We start from the raw sequence: 14952 nt of genomic DNA, 5'->3' as shown, positions 1-14952 counted from the left end.
CGCCCCTCCCCCTCCCCCTCCCCCCGACCCCGCCCGCGCGCGCGCGCGCGCGCGCTCCCGCGCTCACTCACAATCGCATCGGCCGGATGGTTCACGGACCGCCCCCAGTACGTGGGCGGGAGACACGCGCCTCCCTCAGCCCAAGCCGCCGGGCTCAGGCAGCTATGGAGACGCATACCACGCCGACACCTGCACGCGCACTGTGACATGCACCATTCTGACACACGTGTGCTCGCACACTCCTCAAACACCGGGAGCCGCACGCGCTCACACCTACACTCACCTGCCGGGACCACGTGGGACAATTGGAGGGGCTGATCCTCGCTCGGTGCAACCGCAGTAGCAAGGAAACCAGAATTTTTTTTTTAACTCCCTCACTGACTACTAGACCGTCAACTCCATGGCGTCAGGGACCAAGTCTGTGATGGCTCAGCAATGCCTAGCACAGAATAGGCGCTCCATAAGCCTCTGTTGAACGAGTGAATGCATGAGTAAGTGAATTGAAAATGTTCACTATCTTTAATTTTAAATTTCCGCCCGTTGGTTTAATGAATTTGTTCAAAGAATTTTACTGTAGTATGAAATTAAATGGCATTTATGTAGGGCCTCACTGACCAGCATTCCTACCTTAATTTAAATGTCAACATACCTTTTAGGGCAGAAACTGTTCCCCACTTGCCAAAACAAAGCCTGAAGCACGTCGTGTGTGCACAGAACAAAATAAGGATATTACTAGTCTTCTGAGCTTCGGCAGGACTCCTTTTTTTTAAACTATTTTTTTTTAAGATTTTATTTATTTAGGCGACAGAGATAGAGACAGCCAGCGAGAGAGGAACACAAGCAGGGGGAGTGGGAGAGGAAGAAGCAGGCCCACAGCGGAGGGGCCCACAACGCCAGGACCACGCCCTGAGCTGAAGGCAGACGCTTTAACCGCTGTGCCACCGAGGCGCCCCTCGGCAGGACTCCTTATTCCCCAGTTTTTCTAGGACCTCATCCACTCTCCACGAATTCCTGGCCCCCACCTGTCCCCCTCTCCCGGGAAAAAACAAACAAGCAAACCTTACACTGTCCCTTGCTGTGTCTTTGGTTAGTTCCTGGAGAGCCAGTCACTACTAGAAACCAGTCTGGCCTTTGATGTTGGCAGCGACCTAGTACACAGAAGGTAACACACCCAGTAGGGGGTAAAATGTTGCAACTATACTGGATCATCCTGAAATTGTGAAAACTCAACTTCTGCATGTTACAAGAGAAATTAATGTACTTAAATCTAGATTTCTGTGGGGCCCTCTTGGAAATTCAAGTCTCTGTCCTCTGTATTTTAAATGGTAAACCTCCAATTCCCCATGACCTTTGTATCTTGCTAAAATTGTATAAGCAAGTTCTACATTTAGCAAATGGAATTCCTGGAGGCATCAATCAGATTCAGAGGAACTTCCCTTCCACTAGCTTGATAGCTCTATAGAAATGAAGCTTTAAAAATTTCTGGGAAGTGTGTTCTTAACTCTCCATAGTCACCTTTCATCCTGGTGCCTTAGACGACTTTAGAATAATCAAGCCTGCTACATCCTAGAGAGGCAGTTTTATGCGTCTCTTTATATGTAGCCTGGTAAGTAAGAAATTACAGGGGCCACATGACTAATGACTAGAATAGAAAACTGCCCAAGATAGCAAAGCCTTATTCCTTGGTTTCCTCCCCATTTTAACAACTTTACTACTGACTCAGGCAAGAAAATGTAAGGCCAGAAACAGATTACAAAGAAGTCAAAATCTACATAACCTTAAATTCTAATTGGATTTATTTATTCTTTTAGGGTAAATTGCAGAACCTTGAAGATATTCCTTTAATATTGTTACCAGATTTGTGTATCTTATTTAAATGAAGGAAAAGGTTACCTCAGCTCTCACATTTCCTTTTTTAAAGGGGAAAAAAATTGGCTTCAAAGTCCTATAACCCTCACTATTAAGTATTCTGGACTTGTAAAACAGGAAAAAGTCACGTACATGTCTTTTTTGATGAGGGAACAGAAGGCTGGGTGAAGACAAAGCAGGAGCTGACACCCTGCAACCCCGCCCACCCATGTATGCAACATTTTGGCACTCCTGGCTGCCCTAAATCTAAGGAAAGGAAAAAACAAATGGTTAACTGACAGAGATCACAGCCCTGCAAGACCCATAATTAAGTTTCCTGAAGCCCTAACATTACCATCCCCTCCATAAAATTGAGGGAAGCTGAGGCAGAAGGAAATGTAAATAAAACGGAATTTCTTTGGACCTGCAGCTTATTGATAAGGACACAGTGATAATGTGGACAGCCTTGGCTTGATGGTGGCAGAGCCTCCAATATCCTGCGAGTCTTCTTTGACATATGAAGGTACCTGCAGCTCATTGATAAGGACACAGTGATAGTGTGGACAGCCTTGGCTTGACTATGGCGGGGCCTCCAGTGTCCTGCGAGTCTTCTTTGACATATGAAAGTGCTTTCTCAGCCTCCCTTTTTCTTTACCTCCCCCAACCCCATAGTATATAATCAGCCACCCCTCACAACTGCATTGCAGCTCTTTCTGCCCACAGGTCCTGTCCCCGTGCTTTTATAAATCACCATTTTACACCAAAGACGCCTCAAGAATTCTTTCTTGGTCATCGGCTCCGGACTCCACCCCACTGAACCTCACCTATGTTCCCAACCTCATCATTTTTCACCTTTGAATTTTACAGCAGCTGCCTATAAATGCTAAAGTTCAAAACAAGTAAAGAAAATTACTCTGGTAATGAAAGGGTTACTGCTATTATATTGCTGCTAATCCAGTTTTGGGAAAGCTGCACGTTGTCAGATGCAGGTAACCGAATCAAACTAATAAGAAAAAAAGCAGAGAGAAAAACTGGGGGTGGGGCTGATTGCTCAAATAAAAAGCAGTCACAGTGTAGAAAGTACTTTCTAGAGGCACCCAAACTCACCCAAAACAGCAAAGGTCAGGAGCAAAACTTATCGTGAGTACCTGGAGCCAGGCTTAGAAAAATGACGAAATGCCACAACCCGGCCATAAAAGGAATTAGCTTCAGGGCTAGAAGGAGAGAACTGGAATCTTTATGATTGTGGAATGGGAGACCATTCAGGATTCCAAAGGTTATCTTCCTGTTCACTAAATGTATCCAACATAGAGGAGGAAGTCAGCATAAACTTTGGAAGAGTACATGTTGGTTACAGCCCTAGCCATTCAAAAAGACTAATCCCTGAATTCTTTATAAAACCAACTGCTGCTAATAATCCCCTAGAAATTGTCCTCTGTTGCAAATCTGCAGATAATTGATAGCCAATTCACTATGCTTTCTAGATTCAGGGATAAGAGCTCATACAACAGACTTCATATAATGGGGCCCAAATCCAAAAAATCTCAGATAACCAACACTGGAAATATGGGGGAAAGAAGACTTATCATGTACTCATTTATTCACACACTTTATTCCTATGGGCACTTTGAAGTTTTCTCTATGTAATTCCATAGTTAACTTTCTTGAATAGAAGAGTCTAAATGATATATAAAAATTTCATTCCACCTGACTACCCTCATGGTTTGATTTTGAAAGTCAGTTCTAAGAGGAAAACTATAGTTTTCTTCAGCAACATGGTTCAGTAAAGGGGAAATTAACTCTTTTTTGAGATATAATTCACATACCCTACAATACACTTTTAAAATGTGCACTTCAATGGTTTTTAGTCGATCCACAGACTTGTGTGACCATCACAATCAATTTTAGAACATTTACATCACCACCTCCTTTCCAAAAAACAGACAAACAAAAACCCCCCAAAACCCCGTATCCCTTAGCAGTAACCCTCTTTCCCTCTAGCATTAGGCACCTACTAATCTTTCTGTGTCTTACAGATTTGCCTATTCTAGACATTTCATATAAGTTAAGTCATACAAGATGCGGTCTTTTGTGTCTGCCTTATTTCCCTTAGCAACATGTTTTCAAGGTCCACCCATGTTGTAGCATGTATAATTATTTGATTTCTTTTTATTGCCAAACAACATTCCTTTGTATAGCCATATCACATTTTGTCTAGCTATTCATCAGTTGATAGACACTTGGGTGGTTTCCACGTTTTCGCTCTTATGAATAGTGCTACTATAAACATTCATGTACAAGTTTCTGTGTAGACACATGTTTTCATTGGTCTTGGCTATATACTTAGGAGTAGAATTGAATTACCTGGTCATATGGTGACTCTATGTTTAACTTTCCGAGGAACTGCCAGACTGTTTTCCGAAGTGGATGCTCCATTTTACATTCTCACCAGCAGTGTATGAAGAGAGATTTACTCTTAGATTCAGATACCCTACCGTTAGATATGGGACCCTGTGCCAAGTGTTCATAATTTACAAACATCTCCATGTGTCATCTGTAAAACAGGGATAATGACTATCTATTTCACAGGATTACAATAAAAAATAAAACAATGTATGCTAATATTCCTAGTACAAAATAAGCCCCCAATATACGTTATTAGTGGCTCCCTCTGTCTTTGTATCTGGTTGGCAACATTTATTCTTAATAAAATCAGATAGAGATAAAATTATAAGTCCCTATTAAAGTAAGAAATGCATACACATAGTTGGTGCTGAATAAATATTTTTCACGGATGATTGGAAAAGCAATAGAACTTATGCTGTCTTAATAACAAAATAAATGTATCTTTTTCTACCTCCCATAGACCTAAATCCTGAGACTACAGGAAGAAAAAATATAGAAGCAGGTCTTATTTTTGTTTGGTTTGGATTTTTCAGATTTTTCCCCATTTTTTTATTTCCCCAACTTTTTATCTTGAAGAGTTTCAAACTGCAAATCTAAAATTGCAATCATGACTCATAAACTCACCATCTAGATTCTACAATTATTAAAGTTTCGAATATTTGCTTTATCTATGTGTGTGTGGTGTGTGTTAAGCTAATTGAGATTAAGTTGCAGACATCATCACACTGCACCCCTTAATTAAACTCCAGCCTGCTTCTTCCAAAAATAACAGCTTTTTCCAATATTCCCAAATGAACTTACCACACCTAAGAAAATGAATTAGAATTCCCTAATCTTTTCCTAATTCCGTGCTACTTTTTACTACTTAACTACCACAGCTCTCCCTGAAATCTCTTTTACAGGTAACTTTTTTCCTAACCAAGATTCAAACAAGTTTCACTCATTGCCTTTGTTGTTATGCCTTGCAAACCAGCTTTCCTTTTAACCAATCTGAGTGCTTGTGTCTGTTTTGAATCTCTAACATCAGCAGGGCAGAAAATGTATTATTGCCCTTGTTTTCAGATTTCAGCTCTGCTGATGTACCTCTATTCTACCCAGTCACTTTCTCTGTATGGATTCTAATAGAGACTGAGAAGGGTAGAAATACAAAATTGTGTGTTGCTTTTCAAGCATGATGATATTCAGCTAAATAGAATGGATACTGATTGTCATAGACGTCTGTTAGTTGCCTCCCCAATATCTATTATATTCTCTTTTTAATACCATCTTGAACATTCTAGCCATGTAGTCTATTGGTGGATTAATCAGTTTATCCTATCTCCCACAGTGATTAGTCCAGGGAAGGACCCATGACCTGAGTCAATCAGGGCAAGACTCAACTCCAGAGCTTCTGACTGAACTATCGAGAGAACAAAGTTTCTCTTTCCTGTTAGATCTAAAAAAAGAATCCTATAATTTCAGGGACTACAGGCAGTCATCTTGGATCCAAAAGGTAAGAACCTGAAAATTGCTCAAAGCTGGTAAAAGAGCATAAAAAGAAACCAGGACTTGGTCACAGTGTCTGAGTCGTGTTCTAAGCCTCACCTGAAGCCAGCATGTCCACATCCTGTTCATTAACTATATTAGCCAATAAATTACCCTTTTTTGTTTAGCCAGTGTGGGTTGTGTTTCCTGTTATTTGCAGTTAAAAGCATCCTAAGGCATTCAATCCTTTTAATTTGTAAGAGTAATATGCTGTTATAAACATAGGATGTAACTTAAAAAAATAATTATGGTAAGTAGAAATACAGTTGTACAACTGAACAAATTATTATAAAACACAACTATTTAACCACTCTCCAGAAATAGAAGCTTGCTAATATCCCCCAGAAAATCCCCATACTCTTTCCCATCACAACTCTCTCACCACAAAGGTAACCATTTTTCTGACTTTAATATAGTCACTTCCTTTTCTTTGTTTAACCACCTAAGGATGAATCTCAAAATGTTGCTTAGTTCTGCCTGTACCTGAATTTTGTATACATGGAATCATACAGTACGTATTCTTTGGTGACCAGCTTTTTCTGCTTAACATTGTGTTTGAGAGTCGATAATATTCTTGTGTGAAACTGTAGTTCAGTCATCTTCATTGTGGTACAGAATTCTCTCACACACAGAGAACATTATTTATTTATTCATTCTGTTGGATATGAACAGTTGGGTTCATGAACACCCAAATTCCAGTTTGGGGCTACTACAAATTACACTGCTATCAACATTTTTGCACTAGTCTCGCAGTGCACACAGACACACATTTCTTTAGGAGAGCATTGCTGGGCCACAGTCTGCAGGTATTCAACTTCCTTAGATGACTCCCAGCTGTCTTCCGAGGTGTTTGCACCAATTTACACTCCCAATAGCAATCCGTCAGACTTCCTATTGCTCTATGTTCTGGCCTACAATTGATATTGTCAGTCTTTTAAATTTTAAACACTCTAGTGGGGTTTTTAACTTGCATTTCCCCAATTGCCAATGAGGTTAAGTACCTTTTCATATGTTTACTGGCCTTTTGGGACTTCCTCTTTTGTGAATTGTTCAAGCCTCTTACCCAATTTTCTCCTGGGTTGTTTGTCTTTTGCTTTTTGTTTTATAATCCTTTATATTCTGAATGCAAGCCCTTTGTCAAACATATGCACTGCAAAAAATCTCTTGTTCCATAACTTCCCTTTCTTTCTTTAAATGGTGTTTTTAATGAACATAAATTCTTAATAGTTGGGGTTTTTTTTTTGTTTTTTTTTTTTAATGTTGAATGCTCCTTTTAAGCCTGCTTCCCCCCTGCTCCACAGGGCCATCCCAAGTCAGGTATGTATGTTTGAATAGGTCTGTTTCTGAACTTACTATTCCATCCCCCTGGTTCGTCTGTCTATCCTTGTGTGGATACCAAACTGTTTCCATTACTATAGCTAAATAAGAAGTCTTGATAGGTGGTAAAGCAAGTCCTCTCCCTTGAGTTTCTTTGTTTTTATTTTTTCTTCAAGAGAATCTTGGCTTTTTGCATTTCCTTATCAATTTTGGAATCAAATTTGGAATTTTGGCTTATCAAGTTTCCTAAGATCTAGTTGAGATTTTTAGTTCTCAACATGGAGGTCTTACATTACCTTTCATTACATTAATTCCCAGATATTTTATGTTTTTGATGCTGCTGTTAATGGTAATTTACATTTTATGTTTGTCTTTGAATATGTAGCAGTAAACCTCAAGAGTCTCTGTCCCCAAGAACTTCCAATGTCTTGGGCTTGGGGACAGACACATAAATGGTTTTAATATAAAGTGAAATGGATTGGTTATGCTAAGGTGGGCAAAAGTTACCATGGAAATACAAATGGGATAGATTTGCCCATTCTGTGGGGTCATGGGGTGGAAGGAAGAGAAAGGCATTCTAAGTGTTGAAAAACAGATAGGAATCAGCTGGTGAGTAAAGAGTGAGGCAAAGAGGAGAAGAGCACACATTTCACATACACATTTCAGGATGTTAGCGTGGGACACTTCCTGCCTCAGTGTCAAGTGATGTGCCAAAACAATAGATTCAGATGTCAGCATGGGTGTGAAGCAAATTCTTCTATGGGTATAATTTACAAAAGGAATGTGAGCAAACTGGTTTCAAGACTCCTGGACCCATTTAGCCAGACAAGGTTATTAAATGGTTTAAAAGTGTGAGCAGAGAGAGGATTTGAGAAAGCTCTTTGGAGAGAGCTGTTCCTGTCAGTACTGCCAAGCAAAGGAGACATCATGGGGGACACTGCCTCCTCCTCTGGTCTAATGGTGGTGAGATCTTTCATGGGACCATTCACAGAATTTGAAATGTGTTCCCTGCAAAGGGCTGGTGCCTGCTGCACACCTGAGAGAGTGAAAGCAACCTGTGGCTGTCTTGGGACAGATGATCATTGCTAGAGTTTGTCAAAGAAAGCAAGAGGTGTGTGGGTGTTTCCCATGGGGCAGATGTGCACCACATGGGAAACAGGGCTGGCCCCAGTTGTCTGGGGTCCTGTACAATAGGACTAACTAGAAGGGCAGAGGGGCCTGATAGTAAGACATTGGATGAGATAAAAACCCAATTCCAAGGGTCACATGTGACCACCTAGAATAGAGATGCATCCACCCAGGTCATTGATACTATAATTAAGAATCTTCAAACAACCCATGGAGGGTCACCAGGTTCCTGCCTTCGTTGATCAGATATAAAAAGCGAGTTAGCTTCTCCTAGTTGATATACCAGTAGCAGCCTGGTGCTGATTGTTCAGATTCTACAAAATAACCACCGTGGAAGCAGCCTAAGCACTCTTGCAGCCAGGTCCCCCTTCTAAGTCTCTGCATGGACTAGTATTCTGGAGCCATTAGCAAGTCAGTGATATTGTGGGTCCTCTCTCATCGATGATGTCACTTTCTGGTGTATTATCCATATATCTTTCTCAATCGACTTCTATTTAAAAAAAAAAAAAAAAGAATGTGCACCAGGCACCAGGCGAGAAAGACTGAGGTTTAGTGACCTGCCAGATCCAGAGAAATTGAAAGCCACCAACAAGTCCTTCCCCATCCCTGACCTGTCCTGCTTCGGGCAGCTTCCATCCAGGTGGGGCATGATGCGGCTGCTGGTACACAGGAAGAAAGGAAGTGGGGGCAGAGCAGAAGTCCACCACTTCACATATGGAGAGAACTCTCACTGTTTGAAGGGAGATTGAAGCATTTAATTAATCTCTTGACTGGACACATTCTAATTACCAAATCAAGACTGTGGTTTGTAACTTAAAGTGAGCAGGACTGCCCATCAGTTAAGAAGTCTTGAAATCTGTCCAAGTTTGCATTCGACGGCAGGGAAAATAAAATAAACTTTCCGAATAAAAATGTTAAGTGCTAGTGGGTAACCAATCTGATACCCCCAGAGTGTAAAGTACATGCAAGAAATGAAAAGCAATACAATTATGACCGGATCTAAGATTTACAGAGAGAAAGCAGGGAGAGATGAAGTAAACTGGGTCTATTCAGGAGCTGGGGAAAGACTTTCCATGACATGCTATGGAGTCTGGACTTTGACAGGAAATGAAGCAATACTGAGGAGTTTGTGGAGAGTTTAATAGTTATTGGGCATTTACTGTATTCTTGGCTCTGTACTAGGTGGTTCATATGAATTATCACACTGTACCCAGCTTCCTATCAGACTAGCCATACCAGAAGAAGTAACGAGTTTGTTCACAGAGTCCCATCTCTGAGTCTATTTTTAAATTTTTAAAATTTTTAAAAAGATTTTTATTTATTTGAAAGAGAGAGAGAGCACGATAGGTGGAGAAGCAGAGGGAGAGGGGCAAGCAGACTGTACTCAGCACGGAGTCCGACACGTGAGGCTCGATCCCAGGACCCCCGAGATCATGACGTGAGCCAAAACCAAGAGTCGGATGCTACTGACAGAGCCTTCCAGGTGCCTCCACATCTCAGAGTCCAGAACTCAAACTCCAGTTAAATCTAAGCTTTACTCTTAACTAGTTGTGTGACACTGGGCAAGTTACTTGACCTCTTCTATACCTCAGTTCCCTCATTTTTAGGATGAAGATAATTATCCTATTCACTTCACAGAGTTTTTGTAGGATTAAATGTGTCCTTATTCTTGGTGACTTCAACATAGATAATCCATGTGGGGTTTTTTTCTTTTTTTTTTTTAATTGTGGTGAAATTTACATAACATCAAATTAGCCCTTTTAAAGTGAACAATTGAGTGGATTTGTATATTCCCAATGTTGTGCAAACACCACCTCTACCTAGTTCTAAAACATTTTCATTGCCCCAAAATGGAACCCCATGCCTGTTAAGCAGCTGTTTCTCATTCTCTCCTTCCTAATCTCCTCCTTTAACCCTCTCACTTAAATGATCTTTTCCTCGCTCCCATTTTTCTCTAATAGTTACATCTTAAACTGTCATTAACATCAACTTCCAAACCCTCAATTTTGAGCATCTTTCTCTCCCATCACTCCTACAAATATTGTGATTCTTTCTTTTTTATATATACTCATATATATATATATATATATACTCATGTGTTCTTCTTAGCTTCAAGCTTCCAATCCACTGACCCTACCAACTCTTTACATATCCTTTACATATCCTTCTTATGTCCTTACATCTCTCTTTACCCAGCATAGACTCTACAGTGTATCATTTAAGTTTTTCACTTAAAAATGTTTCTTCCCCACCATCTGCTTGGCACCTGCACCTGCACCTGAGATGCTGATATTGCTGGATAAGCCACACGAGCAATCATGAATCTCAAAGCTTAGCCTTCAGCACAACTCCACAAACCCACCGCATTGTCCTGGTAAGACTGTTCTCAACTCCCCAGAGTGGCTCACTCTGCTTTCTTTCTCAAACCTCCATCACCCATTCTCCTCCACTCACTTTCAGCTGAGTGAGTAGCTGAGAAGATGGATGCAGTCAATCAAATTTCTTTCTGCTGTGATCTACCAGCCTTTGTGGTGATATTCTAGGTCTTCCTTCTCCTCCGTGGGAGAGGGTTCCCTGCTCCTTTCAAGGGTCACGTCCTCCACTAGCCATCTGTATCACAGCTCTCTTGCTGTCTCAAGGACTTAAAACCTGCAATAATTCCTCTGTTCCCTGTACCATCAACTTCTCTTCCTTCTCTCATGGATTACTGCCACTAGCATACAAATATGCTTAGGATGGCAATCTTTAAAAAATCCCTCCCTTAACTTCATGTCCTGCAATCATCACCCCCATTTCAGTGCAAAGATTTTCTGAGAAATCATCTATAGACGTTGTCTCGACTTCCTCACCCTCCTTTTGCTCCTTAACCTATTCCACTTGGAAGTCCACCGTACATACCTCACTGAAGCCATTCCTGGCAAGGTCATCAAAGACTTCCTCATCAAAAGTTCCAACAGTCCCTGGCCAGTCCTCATCTTATTCACTCCTACTACCAATAGTATTCCAGAGAGTCCGTCATCTTCTTCATAAAACACTCCAATCCTTAATTTCTGCAGTGGATTCCTAGGCCTGCTATAACAAAGTACCACAAGTTGGAAGGCTAAAAAACCACAGAAACTTATTCTCTCACAGTTCTGGAGACTTGGGAGTCCAAAATCAAGGTATCAGCCGGGCTGTGTTCCATCTGAAGGCTCCAGGGAAGAAGGCTCCAGGGAAGAATCACTCCTCGCCTCTTCCAGCTTCTGGTGGCTCCCAGAAATCCTTGGCATTCCTTGACTTATAGATGACACATCACTCCAATCTCTACCTCCGTCACACACGGCCTTCTTACATCAGTCATTTGATTCAGGGGCCACCATTATCCCATGATCCAATATGACCTTATCTGAATTAACTAACTGCACGTGCAGAAACCATATTTCCAAATATGGTCACATTCTGAGATTCTAGATGTACATGAATTTGGGGGGCACTATTCAACTCAGTATAACTTCTGTGACTGCACACAGCTGGTTTTCCTCCTTCCTCCTGGCTGCTCTTCCCCACTCTCCTTTTGGGGCTACTTTGCTTCCCCTGCCTCAGCTCTAAACATTGTAGGGACCTAAGGCATGGCCCAGGGCCCCTTGCCTTCTCTAAATACATTCTTTCCTGAGGGGATATCATCTAATCCCACAGTTATAAAATTCCATTGAGGACTCCCAAATTTATGTTCCAGCCCTTACCTGTACCCATATTGATAATAGTAAATGCTCTGATACTTACTATGTGTCAGACTTGATTGTAAGCTTGTAATTAATTGTGTATTAATTAATTTAATCATTACAACAACTTTGTGGGGTATTATTTTTATCCCCCATGAAGAAAGTGAAGCATAAGGAGGTTAAGTAAATTGTTCAAGCCCACATAGAGAGAAGGAGCCAGGATTTGAAACTGGGTAAACTGGGTCTAGAGCCTCTTCTCTTGACCACTACATACTCTGGCTTTCCACTGGAATCCAGGCTCATATATTCAACCTCAAACTTGACATCTGTACCTACATGTCTAGTAGGCATCTTAGGCATGAACTAAATAGAATGCTTGACCCCTCCCCCCCTGCCATTCCCATCTTAATCTTTCCTTCCTTGCTTCCACATCTTAGTATATGGCAAGGAAGCCTATTAGCTTTACCTCTAGAATACCTCTCCAACGTGTCTGCTCCATTTTCGCTACCACCTTAGTTCTATCTCTCAAGTGACTGCAACTACTTTCTGCCTGGCCTTTCTGTTTCCACTTTTGCAGTCTGTATAACCAGCCAATTGAGTTTTTTGAAACATAAATCAGACCACGACATGCCCAAGTTTCAAAGCCTCCAAAATGCCTGCTTACACTGAGAATAAAATGCACACTCCTGTTCTTAGCCTACAGGCCCCTGCTTGATCTGATGCTGCCCGCCTCTCTACCCTGACTCCTACCACTCTTTCTTGTTCATGCAAGAAAGTCATGATCTCACCCCTGCTTTCCCAGGAGTAATTTATGCCTGTATCAGGCACTTTGTACCTGTTCACCTGCATACCAGAAATATTGTTGAAAATGCTCCACCCTCACATCTTCTTCCCATCAGCTCAAACATCACCTCATCAAAAAGTTCCTAAATCCTGACCTAATGTTGTGCCCCAGTCACTTTCTAACACACCATCCTATATTTATGTTTTAAAAGCATTCACTAGGGACACCTGGGTGGCTCAGTTGTTTTAAGCGTCTGTCTTCAGCTCAGGTCATGATCCCAGGGTCCTGGGATGGAGCCCTGAGTCAGGATCCCTGCTCGGCGGGAAGCCTGCTTCTCCCTCTCCCACTCCCCCTGCTTGTGTTCCCTCTCTCACTGTCTCTCTCCCTGTCAAAGAAATAAAATCTTAAAATAAAATAAAATAAAATAAAAGCATTCACTACCATTTGGAAATAACTTAATTATGTATTTGGTTATTTGAGTAAAGACTTTCTCCATCTTATTTATATTTCTGTCTCCAATGCCCCAAATGGTGTCTAATACACAGTAACTGTTTAATATATATATTTTAAAAGGAGGAATGAATGAAACTGAGTGAATAGACAAGTAAGGTCAATCACAGAAGGTTCTTTGGAGGACAGTTTTAAAGCATAGTTTGAAAGGAGAAAAGATGATTAACTGTTAGAGAGGAGAGATAATATTTTTAGCAAGGAAAACAAAATTTTCAAAAAAGTGATGGTAGTCTTGAATAAGTGACAAACAGGCTTTAACTATACTACTTCAGGTGACATGGAAGGCTGGTCAATACGGAAGTAAAATTAGCTTATCAAATCAAGGAGTTATCATCATTTGGTTAAACATACTGAATATCAACCTAAGGGGGTTAAGTTTATTTATGCCTTCAACAAATATTTATTGAGTTTCTACTGTGTGCTAGGTACTATTCTAGGTACTTTTTAATACAATAATAAACAACAAAGACATGATCTCTGCCCTCATGGTGTTTATAATCTAGTGGAAGACTGACATCAAATATTAATATTCCATGAACTTTTGGAATTGCCAAACAAACTGCCAAAGTGTGTACTGAGTTAACATTTTTGTAACATTAACCAATGTGGTTTTTATCCCTATACTGTTTCCCTTTGGCCCTTACCCATTCATTTAGCTCAGTATTCTGTATGTAATGACTCAGAAAAGGTATGACACAGTGGAATCCAATACATAACTAACAAGACTCTTGTTCTAGCTCTTGAGTTTCAAAATCTAGGCTTCAGAAGGCATGGAACATAACTCAGGGTTGGAGAATGATTTAGGAAAATACTTGATGAGTCAGAAAGTCTTCTGGGTCTAGAGACTAGAAATATTTCGAAAGGTTGGAGGAGAGGAAGGTCAGAGGGAAGTGATTAGAGCTTAGGTGCTGTTGGATCTCTGGAAAAGGGAGCCTCTCTCCTATCTCACTGCCCACGCCATGTTCCAGTGAGTGACAGAAATCCAAGATAGGTCTGTGGCACATGAGAGCAGAGGAGAACAGCGCTCCCCTTCTCAGCAAGTTGTCCAACCTCAGAGAAGAAATGGCTTTGTGATAGGTCTAAGCACTTGACCTTTGAAGCCTCACAGAATCACCTGTGCTACTCCTTGGTGCAGAAAAGCAAAGTGATCTAAAGAGGAGTAATATTACAAAGAAGCATAGTATTGTTTTGTTGACAGCAAGGCTGTCATTTTCTGACAATGACTAATTCTCTAATTCTTTGATATTCACTGGGTATCCAACAATCAAATTCAAGTTTGATATGAACTACCTAGAGTTAGCCAGACTCACAAGTTGAGAGCTCAGTCCCACAAAAATGCTCCTACTTCACATGCCTGCCACAAATGGGGTCCCCAAGCTACTTACACCAGCCCAGTTGACTATCCATTTGGGAGTTCCCATGACCCCTCCCCACCCAGGTTTGATAATTCACTGGAATGACTCAAGGAACTTAGGAAACTGCTACAGTAGTCCCCCTTATCCACGGGGGATACATTCTAAGACCCCCAGTGGAAGCCTGAAACCACAGATAGTACTGACCCCTATATATACTATGCTTTTCCTGTACATATATACCTACGATAAAGTTTGATTTATAAATTAGGCACAGTAAGAAATTAACAACAATAAAATAGAACAATTACAACAATATACTGTAAAAAAGTTATGTAAATGTGGTTTCTTTCTCAAAATATCTTATTGTGCTACACTCACC

This window comes from Ailuropoda melanoleuca, chromosome 3 (assembly GCF_002007445.2).
Source record: "Ailuropoda melanoleuca isolate Jingjing chromosome 3, ASM200744v2, whole genome shotgun sequence".
NCBI classification, from domain to species: domain Eukaryota; kingdom Metazoa; phylum Chordata; class Mammalia; order Carnivora; family Ursidae; genus Ailuropoda; species Ailuropoda melanoleuca.
Note: the sequence above shows the minus strand (reverse complement) of the source record.